The sequence below is a fragment of the Xenopus laevis genome, chromosome 3L (assembly GCF_017654675.1).
Source record: "Xenopus laevis strain J_2021 chromosome 3L, Xenopus_laevis_v10.1, whole genome shotgun sequence".
Taxonomy (NCBI): domain Eukaryota; kingdom Metazoa; phylum Chordata; class Amphibia; order Anura; family Pipidae; genus Xenopus; species Xenopus laevis.
In genome coordinates, this window is record NC_054375.1 from 96,120,580 (window position 1) to 96,137,392 (window position 16,813).

Genomic DNA, 16,813 nt, shown 5'->3' on the forward strand with positions numbered 1-16,813 from the left:
TTAGATACCTTGCTCCACAAACGACTGCTTTCTAAACTAAGGTCTGTTGGGCTTAATGAAGTTGTTTGCACATGGATAGGAAACTGGCTACAGGATCGGTTAGAGAGGGTGATTGTTAATGGTACATTCTCTATTTGGCGTAAGGTTCTTAGTGGGGTCCCGGAGGGCTTGGTATTGGATCCACTTTTATTTAGCTTGTTTATTAATGACTTAGGGGGAGGGTATTGTAAGTAATGTATCAGTGTTTGCAGATGACACAAAACTATCAAGCCCAATTAATTACATCCAGGACTTGGCATCCTTGCAACAGGATCTTAACAAACTGGCAATCTGGGCAGCTAAGTGGCAAATACGATTCAATGTTGATAAATGTAAAGTCATGCATCTGGGATGTAAAAATATCCAAGCCACTTATACCCTTAATGGGACTGCACTAGGCAAATCTATTATGGAAAAGGACATTGGAGTCCTTGTAGATGATAAACTTGGCTGTAGCAAGCAATGCCAGTGAGCAGCATCAAGGGCGAATAAGGTCTTGAGCTGTATTAAAAGGGACAAAAGGTCACCCATTCTGTTTAGAAGAAAAGAGGTTCCACCTTAATATTCGGAAGAGGTTTTTTACAGTGAGAGCTGTGAAGATGTGGAATTCTCTCCCTGATCAGTTGTACTGGCTAATACATTAGATATAGGATATAGGGGTTGGATAGCTTTTTAGCAAGCGAGGCAATACAGGTTTATGGAAGATAGCTGATAATACAAATTAATCCAGGGACTAGTCCGATTGCCATTTTGGAGTCAGAAAGGAATTTTTCCCCCTCTGAGGCAAATTGGAGAGGCTTCAGATGTTTTTTTTTTATCTTCCTCTGGACCAACTGGCAGTTAGGCAGGTTCAAAAAAGTTAAAAGGTTGAACTTGATGGACGTGTCTTTTTTCAACCTAATTTACTATGTTACTATTACTACTGCTCCCTAATTTGCATGTGTGTATAACTCCCAAATTAAGGGACTGGCAGGAGATTAGGAGCATAACACCTACATACCTTCACCTGTAACCAAAGCAGTGCTCATGAACGCACTCTGATTCGTATTCGTTAGATTAGCCAAAGGTCTCTGCGCTCCGAAAGAGTAATTCAGAAACACCAGAAAGCATTGTCCAAAGTGCAAAAATATTTCTGATTTAGGCCTTCTATTCTTTAAAAGACTCCTTTAGCAGTTTGAGGCAATGTACATGCATTTCCCATTACAACTGCGGCAGTCTTGTCTTATATAAATAGCATGAAATGCAACAAAAAACAAGATAATGTTTTTTTATATCATTAACATCTGTGCTGCTGGCACTGACATAGTTAACAGAAAACTTTCCTGATCCATAAAGTCAACATGTTCTAAAAAGATCAGGAAATAAACTTCTGTTGCAATGATTTATTCCATTTGGATTAATGACTCTGTTAAATAAACATGCTTATCTCAGGCAACCATGAAATATCATAAACATTTCTCTAATTTCAATCAGTCTTCCCTTCCCAAGATTATGGATCTATCAACAACCCAGATAAGTCCCAACACTGGTTTCCTGCTTTGGGAATGAGTGATGAGATCACTAATGCATCACTAAGAAAAGCTAATGCCACATTTTGCCACTGCAGCAAATATATTGTGCCTTTCTTCTGCATTCTGAGTTTTACACTAAAGATCATTCCAACATTTATCCCCACGCAAATGAAATTGCTCGTTTGTAAAAACAACATATATGTACACCAAACTAATGTTATTTGAAAATAAAGGCTTTACCATGAACATTCATGCTCCTTTTGAATATTCTGTGATATTCTGATACAGTTTGCAGTTGGTTTTCACTTTTTGTCATTTGTGGTTTTTGCATTATTTAGCATTTTATTCAGCAGTTCTCCAATTTGCAATTTCAGCAATCTAGTCGGTAGGGCCAAATTACCCTAGCAACCTTGCACTGATTTGAATAAGAGACTGGAATATAAATATGAGAGGGCCTAAATAGACAGATGAGAAATAAAAAAGTAGCAATAGCTATACATTTGTAACCTTACAGAGCATTTGTTTTTAGATGGGGTCAGTGGTCCCCATTTGAAATCTGGAAAGAGTCAGAGGGAAAAAAAACTATAAAAAAAAAAGAAGAAAACATGAAGGCCGAGTGAAAAGTTGCTTAGAATTAGCCATTCTATAACATACTAAAAGTTAATTTAAAGGAACAGTTCAGTGTAAAAATAAAAACTGGCAAAATTTAACTTAAAAGGTGGACCTCCCTTTAAATAAATTTGTAAGTGATGAAGATAGCGGTGAGGCTATGCAAACAGTATCCCGCACTGGCATGTATTTGAAGAAGAGTGGCATCAGGCCAGGGTAACAGCTGTAAAGGTGCCTATCTTTTCTCTGCAATGTAAACATGAGCCTGAGCCTTTTTTCCTTCTTCTGAAGCAAACACACCATTTTTCCCAGTGCAGGGTAACAATACATTATCTATATAAATTCATATAAAACTACAACACTGCAATACAAGTACTGCACTACTGATGTCATAGATTCCACTGTTTTGGGTTTCTTTATTACATGCCACGTGTTTACTGCAAACAGGCAGCACAACAACAGTGTAAGCCCAGAAAGGGTTCATCAGCTGTGTGCTTGAGAATAAAAAAAAAATAAACATCCTAAAACGAACTTTCAAGTGGAGATGTGGAATGGCTAAAAGAAAAACAAGAGAATGGAGCATGCAGCCATTGAGATTTTAATGTAGCTTAAATGTAATATCAACAAAGTCAAAATAATTCTTTATTATACCTTTTTATGCTTACTATTTTAAGCTCAGTCATAAATAATAGTAAAATGAGTGCAATTAAAGGCAAACACTGGCTTCCAACCCAAAATTTGATAAAGAGCCCACATAACACAGAAACCCTTATTATACCCATCACAGTTACCGGTTTCGTCAAAAAGTATGAATAAATGTCATTCTCAGCAAAGTCGTCAGACAGATCAGCAGGAGAGCAGGGGTTAAATTAAAAATCATGAAAAGTCTGCACATTTTTTAATTGATGTACATTGCAAAGTTGCTTGAAATAATGTTTACTTTTCAAAAAGCTTAAGTTATGTTTATGTGGAGTTCCCCTTTAATAAATATAAGATACAATAGACAAAAAAATAAAACTTCTTTAAACCTTCAGATAAATAATTGAATTACCTGTTTGGATGATTTGTGTGTACCGTGAATTCCTCTCTTAGATTTTCCACATGGCCATTTAGCTTTTCCTGCATATTAAAAATGAAAAAGGAAAAAAGCAGATATTTTATTTCAAGTTTTTCTGTATCAACTTGTGCTCCTTCAAACAGGCAGCATAGCATACTTTGTGCACAATTTTACGTTTTTACCCATCTGTAACTAGAAAAATTACTATTCTAAAAGGCGCAGTATACATACAGAAAAATTGCTGTTGTTCTTGAGCTTGTATATTATTTTATACATATAAATGTTCACATTCAAGCTTTGATTTAGATCACTTTATGAAAAGGCACTGAAAGGTATCCAGTGATTACCGGATATCGTATTTGGTTTGGGTGCCCTTGACCTGAAGCCTTCACTTGAAATAATCACTTGCGTATCATATATAATACGGGTCACCTCTCCAAATCAGTGGTCTGGGTGCACCGCCCTGAATCCACAGCGAGAGGAGAATCCAATCAACCAATCAAGCGTGCACTTCACAGAACCTCTGGCCCCTTACTGTTACCTAAGGGTCAGTGAAGTATGCACTTGATTCGCACTGTCCAAAAGGCGCAGTATACACCTATGCAAGCACCTTTCTCCAACTATTTTGTTTTCCCTATTTAAGGAAAACCACCTTACTAGAATTCTAAAACCTTAGTAAGTTTTTAGACGTAACATCAGTCAATACATTTTCCATATGCCGAATGATCATACTGTAGTTCCCAATAGATCCTCTCCTGATCCTACCAGTGTAGAATGTTTGGCCAACGCAAGCTTGGTTTAAAGGTGCTAATAAGGGTTTTGGGGATATTTTAATTTTAAAACTACACAGTTATGTCTCCAGCTGATTAACAGGTTCTAGGACAAAGTCAAATTCTCACTTTTGTTGAATAGCAATCGCCTAGAACTGTGGGAGCACTCATGTCAGGTAAACTTGCATTCAAAAAGGACGATTGCTATGCATACAAGTGCCAACAGCCTGAAGTAGGTGTGTCCAAGCAATTCCAGGTGATTGAGTAAAATCAAAGGAGACTGATTCCAAGTGGTTTTCACTGTCCCACTACAGAATTAAAGTATTAATCACAAAACACCCAGAATCTCTTCATATTCAATTGCAGTGACTTCTGTGTAAAACTACATTTACCAATTCTTGCTTTAAGACCATATGCCCCCTTTAAAAAGTGAAGTATACAACAAGCACTTAAAGTCTCCAGCCCATCTGTCAAGCTATGGATCAAACTGAGTAAAAGAAAGAAGACCTTGAGCAAGTTACATATCTAAGAGCAAAATAAAATAAAAAAAATTGTGCATTGCGATGTTAATTTGGTATTGGTTTAATAACTGAGAATAGCCAATTTTAAATATCCAGTATGCATGGCTTACTACGTACAGTCACTGGTGAGACAGAGAGTGCTGTTTTGGATAACTAGTGCAATTTATGGTTTATTAATGCCTGTATAGTACAACAAATATTGATTGCTGAGAGATGTATCCCATTTTGTGAATTGATTTGGCATTCTCTTACCATGTAACTTGACCACTGACAGCCCCTTGGAAGGAGATACCTTTCCTATAAAAGACATCTGACCCAGGCCTGCAGTGGTGTCTTCCAGCACAGGCTGAGGTAATACCGCAAGTGACAGTGAAATCCTTACTAATAACAACACTTTGATCATAATCAGCTTAACACACATTAGCAATGATTATCACTTACTAAACAATATTATAAACAATCTAATATCTGTTAAATATCTTGTGGCTTTTCAAGCTGAATTATGAAATAAGACAGAGTACTCATTAAACAGGAAGACCCTTCTTATTTGTTGGTAGGGTCATTCAGGGGTGTCAAGGATGGTATATGACTTGAAATAAATTAAAATAAAGTCAATTATATAGGCACTGAATTTATCTTTGAAGAAATCTAGTAAATCTTACCTATATGACCTCCTTTAAAGACAACCACGAAAAGGTATTTTTTTAGGTAGGGGTCTGAAGAGCTGACTACAACCCTGTTACTGGTGTTATGTTACTGCTCTAGTGCTCTAGACCCGAGTGCAGAACACTAGTGGATGACTTTTATTGGTCCCAGCTGGTCTAAGCGTGGGGTCAAAAGCATGATTTTAAGAAAATCTGGTCCCCAAACATATGGTATATTTAATATTGGGATAGCTATGTGAAAAGCCATATATATATATATATATATATATATATATAAACAATTGAGAAAACACTATTCTTTAGATTTACCCCTGTAGAGAGTGGTGTTATGTATTTAGAACAAAAAAAAAACAGAACACAAATAACTGTATTCAATATATAAAGTGATGTGTAAAAAAAAAAAAAAAAAAAAAAAAAAAAAAAAAAGGCAAAGCATACTTTATTGGTCTGACTAAATATAAAGGGGTTGTTCACCTTTGAATTAACTTTAAGTATAATGTAGAGTGATATTCTGAGAATTATTTTTTTATTATTTGTGGGTTTTTAAGTTACATTTTTATTCAGCAGGTCTCCAGGTTGCAGTTTCAGCACTGTGGTTGCTAGGGTCCACATTACCCTAGCAACCATGCACGGATATAAATAAAACTGGAATATGAATAGGAGAGGGCTTGAATAAAAAGATGAGTAATACAAGGTAGCAATAACAATACATTCATAGGATTACAGAGTATTTGTACCCTAATGACACACAACTGGTAAGTTTCCATTTATACCAAATAAAATACTTATTTCTTTTACACGCCTGTGTGAAGGATTGGTCCTTGAGTGCCTGCTCAACTGCAAATAAGGTTTGGATCTGCTCCTTTAGCGGAAGGTTCAGGGCAGTGCACCAGAACCTCCTCCTATACTTGGTGAGTTAACCCTTGTGACCCCTTTCCGCGTTGTGGAACATATAAAACACCAATTTATTTCATCCATTAAATTTTGAAGTGTTTCATGTGTTAAGCACTTACAGGAAATGCCTTTAATTTAAAAGGTGTTACAGCTATAAATCATGTTAAACACACCATCATTTAAACCCCGTACACATACCAAAATTAAACATTTAAACATTGACAAAAGTATACATAACATAATAGCACTAATAAATTGGTAGGAACAGAATGTTTACAAAACAGGTGATATCAAATACTGAATTATATCTGTTAGATTGACACACGTTCTATGCAAAAATCCACTTCAGTTAAAAACCATCTGGCTGTTAATTCTCCGCCATCAGCCCGATTTGGTCCGACACATGGTCAAATTGGTAAAAGGTCCATTTGTTTTTTGTATGCCATGTATGATACTACTACTGCTGGCTTGGAAAACAATTGGATAGCCAGCTCAAAAGTACTGTACAAAGCACAAGCAACTAAACAGTCAATAATGCCTGTAATTCAATAAAGTCAATAATGCCTGTAATTTGCAATGGTCCTTGTTGAACTGATAATTTGCACCTACATTAGTAAATCATGAGCACATTTTGATTTTCCTTATGCACTACTGCACACCCACTCATTAATGATCCCTAAGATATTGAAAAGGTGTGAAATGCAACTGTATTTACAACAACTTTATTAACATTAATTTATGGACTAGAGCTTAAATAGTCATATGAAATCAAAAAGGAATTGTACACATTAAAGGTAAACATGTTAAAGGGATTCTGTCATGAGAAAAATGCTTTATTTAAAATGCATCAGTTAATAGTGCTCATCCATTATTTCAAAAGAGTAAACAGATTTTTTTAATATTTCATTTTAAAATCTGGCATACTAGACATGTCGGTTTCCCAAGTGCCCCCAGCCATGTGACGTGTGCTTTGCTAAAGTTCAGTAACTCTTTAAGCTATGGGTACACAAGCTAAAGGATCAGGCTGTTGTCAGCCTGCATATTTTTTGCAGGTTGAGAGAAGCAGATCTGCTCCAGTGCCCCTGCTCCATTGATTTGAATCTTATCAGCATGCGAGTGCTCACACAAAGCAGAGCTGGAGCTGAGGTCAACCCAGAGATGTCTCCTTTCACGTATTTGGCTGAACTTGGCTTTAGCTCCACCGTGTATGAGCCCCCAGCAGTCCTTTAGCAGAACAATGAGAAAGTAACCAGATAACAGCTCCTTGGCACCTGCATTGCTAAGAAAATGCTCACTTCTAGGTAGTTATGAGAACAGCACCCAATGGTAAAAATACAAGTTCAGCTAACCAAGTAATGAATCCTTCTGTTACAATGAGCAGAAAAAACAAAAGCCTGTCTGAAAGCAGTTCCAATGTAAAGGTGCTGGCTCTTTCTGAAAGCACATGACCAGGGAAATTGACTTGTGATGGCTGCGTTAACACCATTATTACATAATAAATTTTTTTGGTTCAAGAACAATATTGTAAATAGCAGTAAGAATTACGAGCAATATACACAATGTAATTTAGTAATAACAATTGTACCATAGAAATCATAACAGAATCCCTTTGATTCTAAACCTTTTGAAACACATGAGAATAAGTCATGTTGTATTTTTATGGATGGAGTATTTTGCTAAATATAAACTTGTTTATTTAAATGGTTACTAAATTACCTTCATCTTCTTTGCTTTCCAAAGGAACACTCCATGCAATTAGGTTCCTAGCTGTACGGCCTTCCTCTGCCACAATTTTTCTCACCTTGTCATGGCTGTTGGATCTCTGAAATGATGCCTGCAATATAAATGAAATCAAAATGGAATTTCATGCAATTAGTATTTAATTTTGTTTACTGATAACTGAATTGGTTTGTATCAATAATATGGAAGCTCAAACGGAATACTAGTTTATTCCTATCCAAGCTAAATATCAATAGAAAGAATGAAGAAAAATAAAATAACTGAGAATGAAGTTTTCATTTTCATCCACTAGTTTCGTATTTGTGAAACAAATATGAGTATTTTAGATAATTGCACAACATCTTTGAATACCAAAATAACTGAATGTTAATTTAGCCTTTTCTAGAAATTTCCCACAGTTACTCAAATTGTTGAACAGTAATGTTTAAATTCAAACATATATTTTTCATTTTATTTAACATAGGAGAAAAAAACGTTTTAGAATAATTCAGCAGATCCAGCCATAAAACCACTACACATAGGCCAAGAAGAGGGATAGCCAGCAGAACGCCCTGCAGCACATTCACACATTAATGATCAAATTTCACTTGTCTGATACATATAAGTGATAATTGGCCCCTGCACCTCATGGGCAGCCAGAAAAGTGATACATATGTTGGACTAGTTTTCAACATAAATTGATAGTCTAAAATCAACCAAGCTGTATAATCAATATGTATATGGATGGCCATCCATATTCACCCACTGTGGCCAAATCTGACATTCTATATACATGCATTCTACACTGCTAATGTGAGTGTTTTAGAGAGCATGTGTAAAAGTTACTTTGTATAAATAGGTCAACAATTAAAAAACAAAGCTTTGTTTTCTTATAAGCTTCTAAAATCAGTCTATAAACATCCATAAAATCCATTGATAACTATAGGACTGACAGCCTTTGCTATATGATGGGCAGGACCTCTTTACTAAAATAAACTACAGATAAACCAAGATTAATAAATGACAGGTAGAGAGCAACTATCAATTTTCCAATGAAAGCAAAGTGTAAAATTATACACAATGTATTTTAGGAACTGTGAGACAGGGAGATATATCATTCATGCTATATTTGAGATATAGTAGACAATGCCTACTATTTTTTTAGTAAATCTCTATATTGCTACCCTCTTATGGTTCACTTACAAATGCAAGGACAAGTGCACAGACAACAACTGCATGATGTGAAACACTACTCACAAAGGTCACAGCTAAAAGAAGGCCGTGGAATTAATATCTGCCTTATAAGGGCTCATACTGTGTTGGTAATTTGCTTACCAGAACTGTATTATTAAGCAAGACTGCAAGGCAAGGTTCTTCAGAAAACAGTCATATGAAAAAGTTTAGGAATCCCTCTCAGCCTGCATAAGAATTTACTCCACTTTCAACAAAAAAGATAGCAGTGGTATGTCTTTGGACCAGTTATCCAGAATGCTCTGGACCTGGTGTTTTCCTGATAATGGACCTTTCTGTAATTTGGATCCTCATACCTTAAGTCTACAAGAAAATCACGTAAACATTAAATAAACCCAAAAGGTTGGTTTTTGCTTCCAATAAGAATCAATTATGTCTTAATTTGGATCAAATACAAGGTACTGTTTTATTATTAAAGAAAAAAAGGAAATTTTTTAAAAAAATTTGGATCATTTAGATCAAATGAAGTCTATGGGTGATGGCCTTTCTGCAATTCAGAACTTTCTGGATAATGGGTTTACAGATAACTGATGTCATACCTGTACATACCTGTACAAATATGGAGGCTTGAGACTGCCTGCCCAGCTGCAGGCCCGGATTTGTGGCGAGGCCACAAAGGTCCGGGTGGCAAAGTTTTAGGGGCGGCATGCCGCCCAGCCGCATTGGGAACTCAGCGTTCCTGCACTGCTCTCGCGGGGGTGCACTAGGACCGCAAGGCCTTGGACGGCGGACGCTTGGACCGTGAGGCCTCGGGGCACCGTGGATTCAAATCCGGTCCTGCAAACATCAGGTAGGTAGATATCGATCAGGAAAATTTGAAAATCCTGTCAGACAATGCTGCATCAACACATAGGGGCAAATTCATAAAGGGTTAATTAACCCTCGATATTCGACCGGGAATGAAAATCCTTCGACTTTGAATATAGAAGTCGAAGGATTTTTCGCAAATACTTCGATCGAAGGAATAATCGTTCGATCGAATGATTAAATCCTTCGATTTGAACAATTCGAAGGATTTTAATCCAACGATCGAAGGATTATCCTTCAACCAAAAAAAGTTAGCCAAGCCTATGGGGACCTTCCCCATAGGCTAACATTGAGCTGGGTAGCTTTTAGGTGGCGAACTAGGGGGTTGAATTTTTTTCTTAAAGAGACAGTACTTCGACTATCGATCATTCGATTCGAAGTCGAAGGTCGAAGTAGCCCATTCGATGGTTGAAGTAGCCAAAACAACACTTCAAAATTCAAAGCATTTTTTCTTCTATTCCTTCACTCGAATTTAATGAATGGGCCCCATAGATGTGGTCCTTTCCCAACAGGGCACAGGTCAGGGCCGGATTTCACGTGCGTGCCCTTCTGTAGCGTTGGCCCCTGTGCCCACGTGATTGCGCTTTTTAATTACCGGAGCACCCAGTGCTCCTTAGGATGTGGCAGGGCGGCATGACACCCATAAAATTTTGCCACCCTAGGCCCAGGCCTTTGTGGCCTCGCCACAAATCTGGGCTTGCCCATTGTAACAGTGACTAAACTGGGCAAAGATCCAATTGTTTTGTGGCATCGCTAATAAACCGCTTATTGCATGTACGGCCAGTTCTATAGTATTGAACATAGCATGAGCAACTCACTTGAACTTATTGGATTCCAGCCTAAAGTCAATTGTACACAGTGACACCATTTTTGCAGGGGTAAAGAAGAAATGGCAAAATAGTATGGGCTTTTAAAAAAGGCAGTAATCTGCACCTGCATTAATAAAACGTGCAAGTTACAGCACATACAATTTTGCTGTAACTTGCACAATTTTGTTGTTGCTATTGCACCAACAAAGCCTGCATTCTGTTTTATAAGAATGGCAATTTGTGCCATTATTTTGCATTTCGTTTAATAAATGAGCTTTACAGAAAATGTTGAAACATGGCCCTCTCTCTGCCTTTTTTCTTGTATGCTGCATCAAAAAAGGTCTGATGCCTCATTAAAAAGGCAATAAAAGTATGGACAAGAATCCAGGAACTTACATTAAGACACAGCTGGCAAAACAAACTAAGGTAGCTAACAATTCCCTCAAGACTTCTACATTCGCTGATACTTTATATATAAGATATCTTTGAATGTGCCCTTAGCATTTTTAAAAAATCAAATATTAAGCAGTTGTAAATGCAATATGATTCTGAAAATCAAATTTCCAGTCATACTATAATCAAACAGCAGAATCTCCTGCACTTGTGATATTTGATTCTTCCACAAATGAACACAAGAATATTGAATCAAATGTATCTCTGGAGCAATGTGTCATTCAAGTGTATTGACCATGTAGTGAGGAGACAGGGAAAGTGGCGCACAGAATATTTTATAGGCTAACTACTGCAGATCATAGTGTATTGACTTAGTAAAGGCATACATCCTGGCTGCTTTTGCCTAAGCATAAACTAGGCATAAACATAAAATAGCCATTAGGCATTTGTTTTTATATGGGTAAAAAGCCACATTTTGATCAGATTCTGCAAAGAAAGAAAATTTTAAAGTGCAAACTCCCCCTCAAATAATATTATGGAGTCCTGTGAAGAACTTCAAAACCTGTTGTATAGAGGAAACAAACATAGATCAAATGCATCCTCACTTACGACAGAGGGCATTTGGGCATGGCCCACCGCCTTACACTTATTCTTTAGAAACTCCAAATCATTGCTCACAGTATGCATCTTTATTGCATAATTTAAAAAAATCTATGCCTGCACCAGACCTGCAGCTGAGGACCAAGTATAAAATAAAATATATCCATTACATCAGCAATGACTCACTTATTATGAAGCTATTAACATATGGTTCCTGCTTTTTAGTGCTTAAACAATTGATTTCATGCTATTTTATCTGTTAGAGAAAGACAGCTACTTTCAGTGTCCTTTGAACTCTATGCACAGGTGGAGTGACCAAGTAACTGGTAACAACACTGTAACAATTCTAACAACACACATACAGTCCAAGGCATTAGCAACAAGCTACAGTACCCAAAATGCACTTTTCCTCTGTCACAAATTAATCCTAGCAACGATGCACAACAAAAGCTAAGCATTGTATTCACAGGTCAGTAGCAATAAAATCCACACTACCGCTAATCCAGTCATCACAAGCCAGATCTTAGTGACATTTAATCAATGTGATATTTCCATGTTTGTCCTACAAACCTCTGTGTATCAGCTTCTCAATTTTTTCAATTCCATTTTCATTCCCTAATAAATCATTGTCTTTCCCATGTTACACAGTGCCTGCCATATGTTCAACTTTCTTCCAAATCCACATTCTTTACACAGACATTTCATTTCTATAACTCAAGTGGTATATGAGTATTTTACAGGTTATATATTTATATTATATATATAATAAAAGTATATTTTTCAATAAAAAATAAATAAATAAAAAAAATATATGAGTATTTTACAGGTGGACCAAATGTCCTTTCTTCTGGTCACTGCTGGTAATGTTATGTATTGGGACGCCAACGAGTATTTTTGTGCAGAGTTGGGTCCATCACCTCTCTCTATGTTTGTGTAAGTTTGGGTGCGTCCTATTAAAGGACCTTACCTGCAGTAACAGATGGACAGATGTTTTTAGACCACAAAATTATTTAATGTGACATTTTCATATATACCTACTTAAGGTGGCCATAGATGCAAAGATCCGCTCGTTTGGCGATGTTGCCAAACGAGCGGATCTTTCCCCGATATGACATTAACAGGCATGGCTATATCGGGGGTAATCTGATTGTTCGGCCGTATGGCCGAACGATCAGATTACGATGTGCCATGAGCTCCGGCGGGATCGGTCGGGTCAAAATCAAACCTGACCGATCGACCGATCTCCGCCGGGCGAAAGATGTCGGCACACGCCACACACGATCCGAAAATCGTACAAATCCTCGATTCGTACAATCGGATCTGTGTGTCTATGGCCACCTTTAAACTGTAGATCAGTTTGTGTCAGTTTCTCCATGAAGTACCACATTAGTGATTCAAGTCAATGGGGGGGTGCTTTACAAATTGACACCCCCAGTGGATTTAGGTTTCATTGTCCTTCTACACACTTTCTCTAAACTACTTTTACCTAATATACGGATGGATTTTGTTTTAAGGCCTTATGTTTTGTTCACTTGAACTTTGTTGTATATGTTAATGTATTACTCACTGCATTATTTAGCACTGTTGGAACTGTGATAACAGACTCCCTGTCCTTAAGTTTGAAGAAATAACAAATAAAAAAAATACAAAAAGAATTGTTGAAGTGATGCCAATATTGGCTAACAATAAAAATTCATTGCAAGCTTTCAGAGCACCCAGGCCCCTTCGTCAGGCAAAATACGAATAAAAGCTAGAAAGGCACAGCATATATACCGTAATATCAGCGAAAGGTATTCATGGGCAATACATTAGGAAGTTACAGATGATCTAACATTATATATGCTGTGCCTTTCTAGCTTTCATTTGTATTTTGCCTGACGAAGGGGCCTTGGTGCTCCAAAAGCTTGCAATGGATTTTTATTGTTAGCCAATATAGGGATCAATTCTACAATACTTTTTGTATTTGTTTGTTTTTTTATTTGTCATTTTTGTTACTGGCTAACACGGCACCACAGTTTTTGTTTTAAAATTGAAGAAGAAAGCCATTTACCCAAAAATATAATACAGCTGAAGACACCAGAACTTAAACCTTTTTTACATCTATCATAACATTGTCTTTGCATGAACTATATAATATTGCCATAAAAGTATTAGCCCAATGCTTTTACCTTACCTGTCCAATCGCCCATATTACTCTATGAGGGGCTGCCATATTTGTGCAGCAGTCGTCCTTTAGCATTTGAAACTATATGTTTAGAAGGGACAGCCAGGTTGGCAAGACAAGTCAGGTTCAGGGTCGGACTGGGGGGGCCGGGGCCCACAGGGGCAACTGTCCAGGGCCCCCTCCGACCCCCAGCCTCCCTACCGTGATGCGCTCAGCACGCATGCGTGAGGGCGTCACTCTGCGCTCCATATGAATGGCGCTGCGCCTATAGAAATATTTTTTGTTTTAACAGACTGGTCAGGAGAGGGGTCTGGCCCGGCGGGGGCCCATAAAGGGTCGGGGCCTACCGGGTTTTTTTCCGGTTTCCAGCTGGGCCAGTCCGACACTGGTCAGGTTTAGGAACTGCATGTAAAAATTATTACAAAAGCAGACCTGTCAGTGAAAAATGATCAACATGACCTATAGCTAACATTTAATGTACATTCATATTTTGAAGAGTAGTTTTTTTAGAGTCAGTCTCGCTTTACGTATGCGGACTTCTGGTGCTATGCTCTAAAGAATTCAATATTGCACTGCTGTGGGGTTTTGACCTGTACTAGTCAGGAATCTTCATAAAGCTATACATAGTTGATGCTGGACAGCATGGGAGACAAGGGGCATTGTTAATCCGTTATATTTCAGCACATATAATGAAATCTATTTCTGATGTGTTTTTCTATAAGTAATGTATATGTATACCAAGTAATCAACAGAAGTGGAATTACACAAACATTCATGCAGCTATAGAAAGTTTAGGTTATGCCAATTGTGCACCTATAAAACTATTATCCCCCTCAGTTGAATAAAAATATTTCTTATTATCCCACTATGCATGTTTACACTCCTTAAGAAGTCCCAGCAAAATGTACCCTTGTATTTCACAGCAGCACCTCTCTCTTAAACATTCTCCTCTACCTTAGCATGAACTGATGAAATATAGAGAAAAGATAGATAGTAAGATAGATAGATAGTAAGATAGATAGATAGATAGATACAGGGAGAGCACCTGGAGCTTACTATAGTAATAGAGTTCCCAGCAGCAGCCATTCTTCCTTCAACAGCTAACTGAGTCAAGCATGGGGCGGAGTCATGTTTCCAGGAGGGTGTATTGCTGATGTCAGAGGGGAATTATGGGAGTTGCAGTGTTCAGAGCGAGCCTCTAAAAGAAGCGATTGTGGAAGCATAATACCAGTGTCAGTGATAGAGTAGGACTAGGCTAGGCTGGGTGTGGCTGAGAACTAGGTAACAATTAAAACGTATTTTAATGAAAGAAATGTGTGCCAATAAGAGCAATTTTATTTAGAAGCCTTCAATCACCAAGGCTGTCTGGGTGCCGCTGTAACAACGTAACTGAAGTTTGGGACCCGCCCACTCAGCTTGAAGACTTCATATCCCATAACCCACTATTCTAGTCATGTGACTTATGTTAGAGACAGCCCTTGCTGCTGCTGCCGCCACAGCTGATTTTCCTGCCGCAGGGAAGAGAAGGCGGCTTGTTATTTCACAACAAGAAGGTTATAGTACTGATTAAATGTTCGTATGGTGACTGACAACTATCCATATTGTTAGAGGTAGACCGGGGCTTCATAAGGCGCAGTAGAAGCAGCAGTTGAATTGGCAAAAATGGTGTAATGGCTTTTGTCTAGGAATATTAAAGGGTGGTTCTCCTTTAATAAATTTTATTATGTTATAGAAAGGCCAATTCTAAGCAACTTTTCAATTGGTTTTCATTATTTTATAGTTATTTGCCTTTTTCTTCTGACTCTTTGCAGCTTTCAAATGGGTGTCGCAGACTCCCTTTTCTAAAAAAACAAATGCTCTGTAAGGCTCCAAATGTGTTGTTATTGTTACTTATTATTACCAACCCTTTTATTCCGACCCTCTCCTATTCATATTCCAGTCTCTTATTCAAATCAAGCATGGTTGCTAGGGTAATTTGGACCCTAGTTACCAGAGTGGTTAAGATGCTAATTGAAGAGCTGCTGAATAAAAAGCTAAATAACTCAAAAACCACAAATAATAAAAAATGAAAACCAATTGCAAATTATCTCAGAATATCACTCTCTATATCATACTCCTACTAAAAGTTCATTTAAAGATGAACAACTCCTTTAATGTATATTACCTTTTACATTATACAGGGTTAGCATTATCTTAGCCAAATCAAGTTTTAAAGATGTAATTAGTGACTTATCAGGTCTGGACTTGGATTCAAAATAGGCCCGGCTATTTTAAGAATATAGAGGCCCAAACAGCCCCTTATCAGCCCACTAAATAGTGACTGTCTATGGCATCTTACAGCAGCCGTCTGGCACTTTCCAGAATCCACAGGTTGCCAGTCAGGGCCTGCTTGTTATAGTATGTAGGAGGATAACAAGAAGGGGAGTAAATATAGGCTTTTTGCATAAATCTATGAATATTGTAAATATACTTATAACACTAGCAAGAGACAGCTACAGGTAACATAATTATCTCCCCGTTTCCCGTGTGCTAGCATACAGAGGTGCTTCAGCCACAAGGCAATGAATATGAGAACCTTGCCTCAGACACCTCCTTACCAGGGGCTGCAAAAAATCTGCCTCTGGTAACCTTACGATAACAATTTCTGTTTTTTAAAATGGAGCTCAACTGAAGGAAATTCAACCAGTCATATTTCATTCGGTGTTCTTGCTATGGTGTTTGTAAACGATGTTTCTATAGTACAGTAACAACAATCAACTGCAGAGAGATTTTCAGCGAGTGTATTTTCAGCGAGTGTATTTTCCTAGGGATAATTCATGCTTGTAGATTCATCGCACCCCCGTGTTTACGGCGCAGATCCTGGACAAAACTCGGACAGCAGTATTGAATGCAAAATTCAGGCTTTATTCCATACACACAGGTGAAAGATTGGGCGGTGGGTATGCACGCTGACTTACGCGTTTCTTGCCGGATCCACCGGCACTTCCTCAGAGTCAGTGGACAT

General features: G+C 37.7%; 1 protein-coding gene across 1 annotated transcript in view; it reads right to left on the reverse strand.

The window, feature by feature from the left end:
• The window catches only part of scaper.L (S-phase cyclin A-associated protein in the ER L homeolog), a gene marked incomplete at its 5' end in the record, with an annotated part of 87,154 nt that extends 72,214 nt beyond the window's left edge, over window positions 1-14,940 (reverse strand). The window contains 3 exon segments of the mRNA NM_001095860.1: window positions 3,211-3,278; window positions 7,783-7,900; window positions 14,855-14,940.
• Between the last annotated feature and the right edge of the window lie 1,873 nt (window positions 14,941-16,813).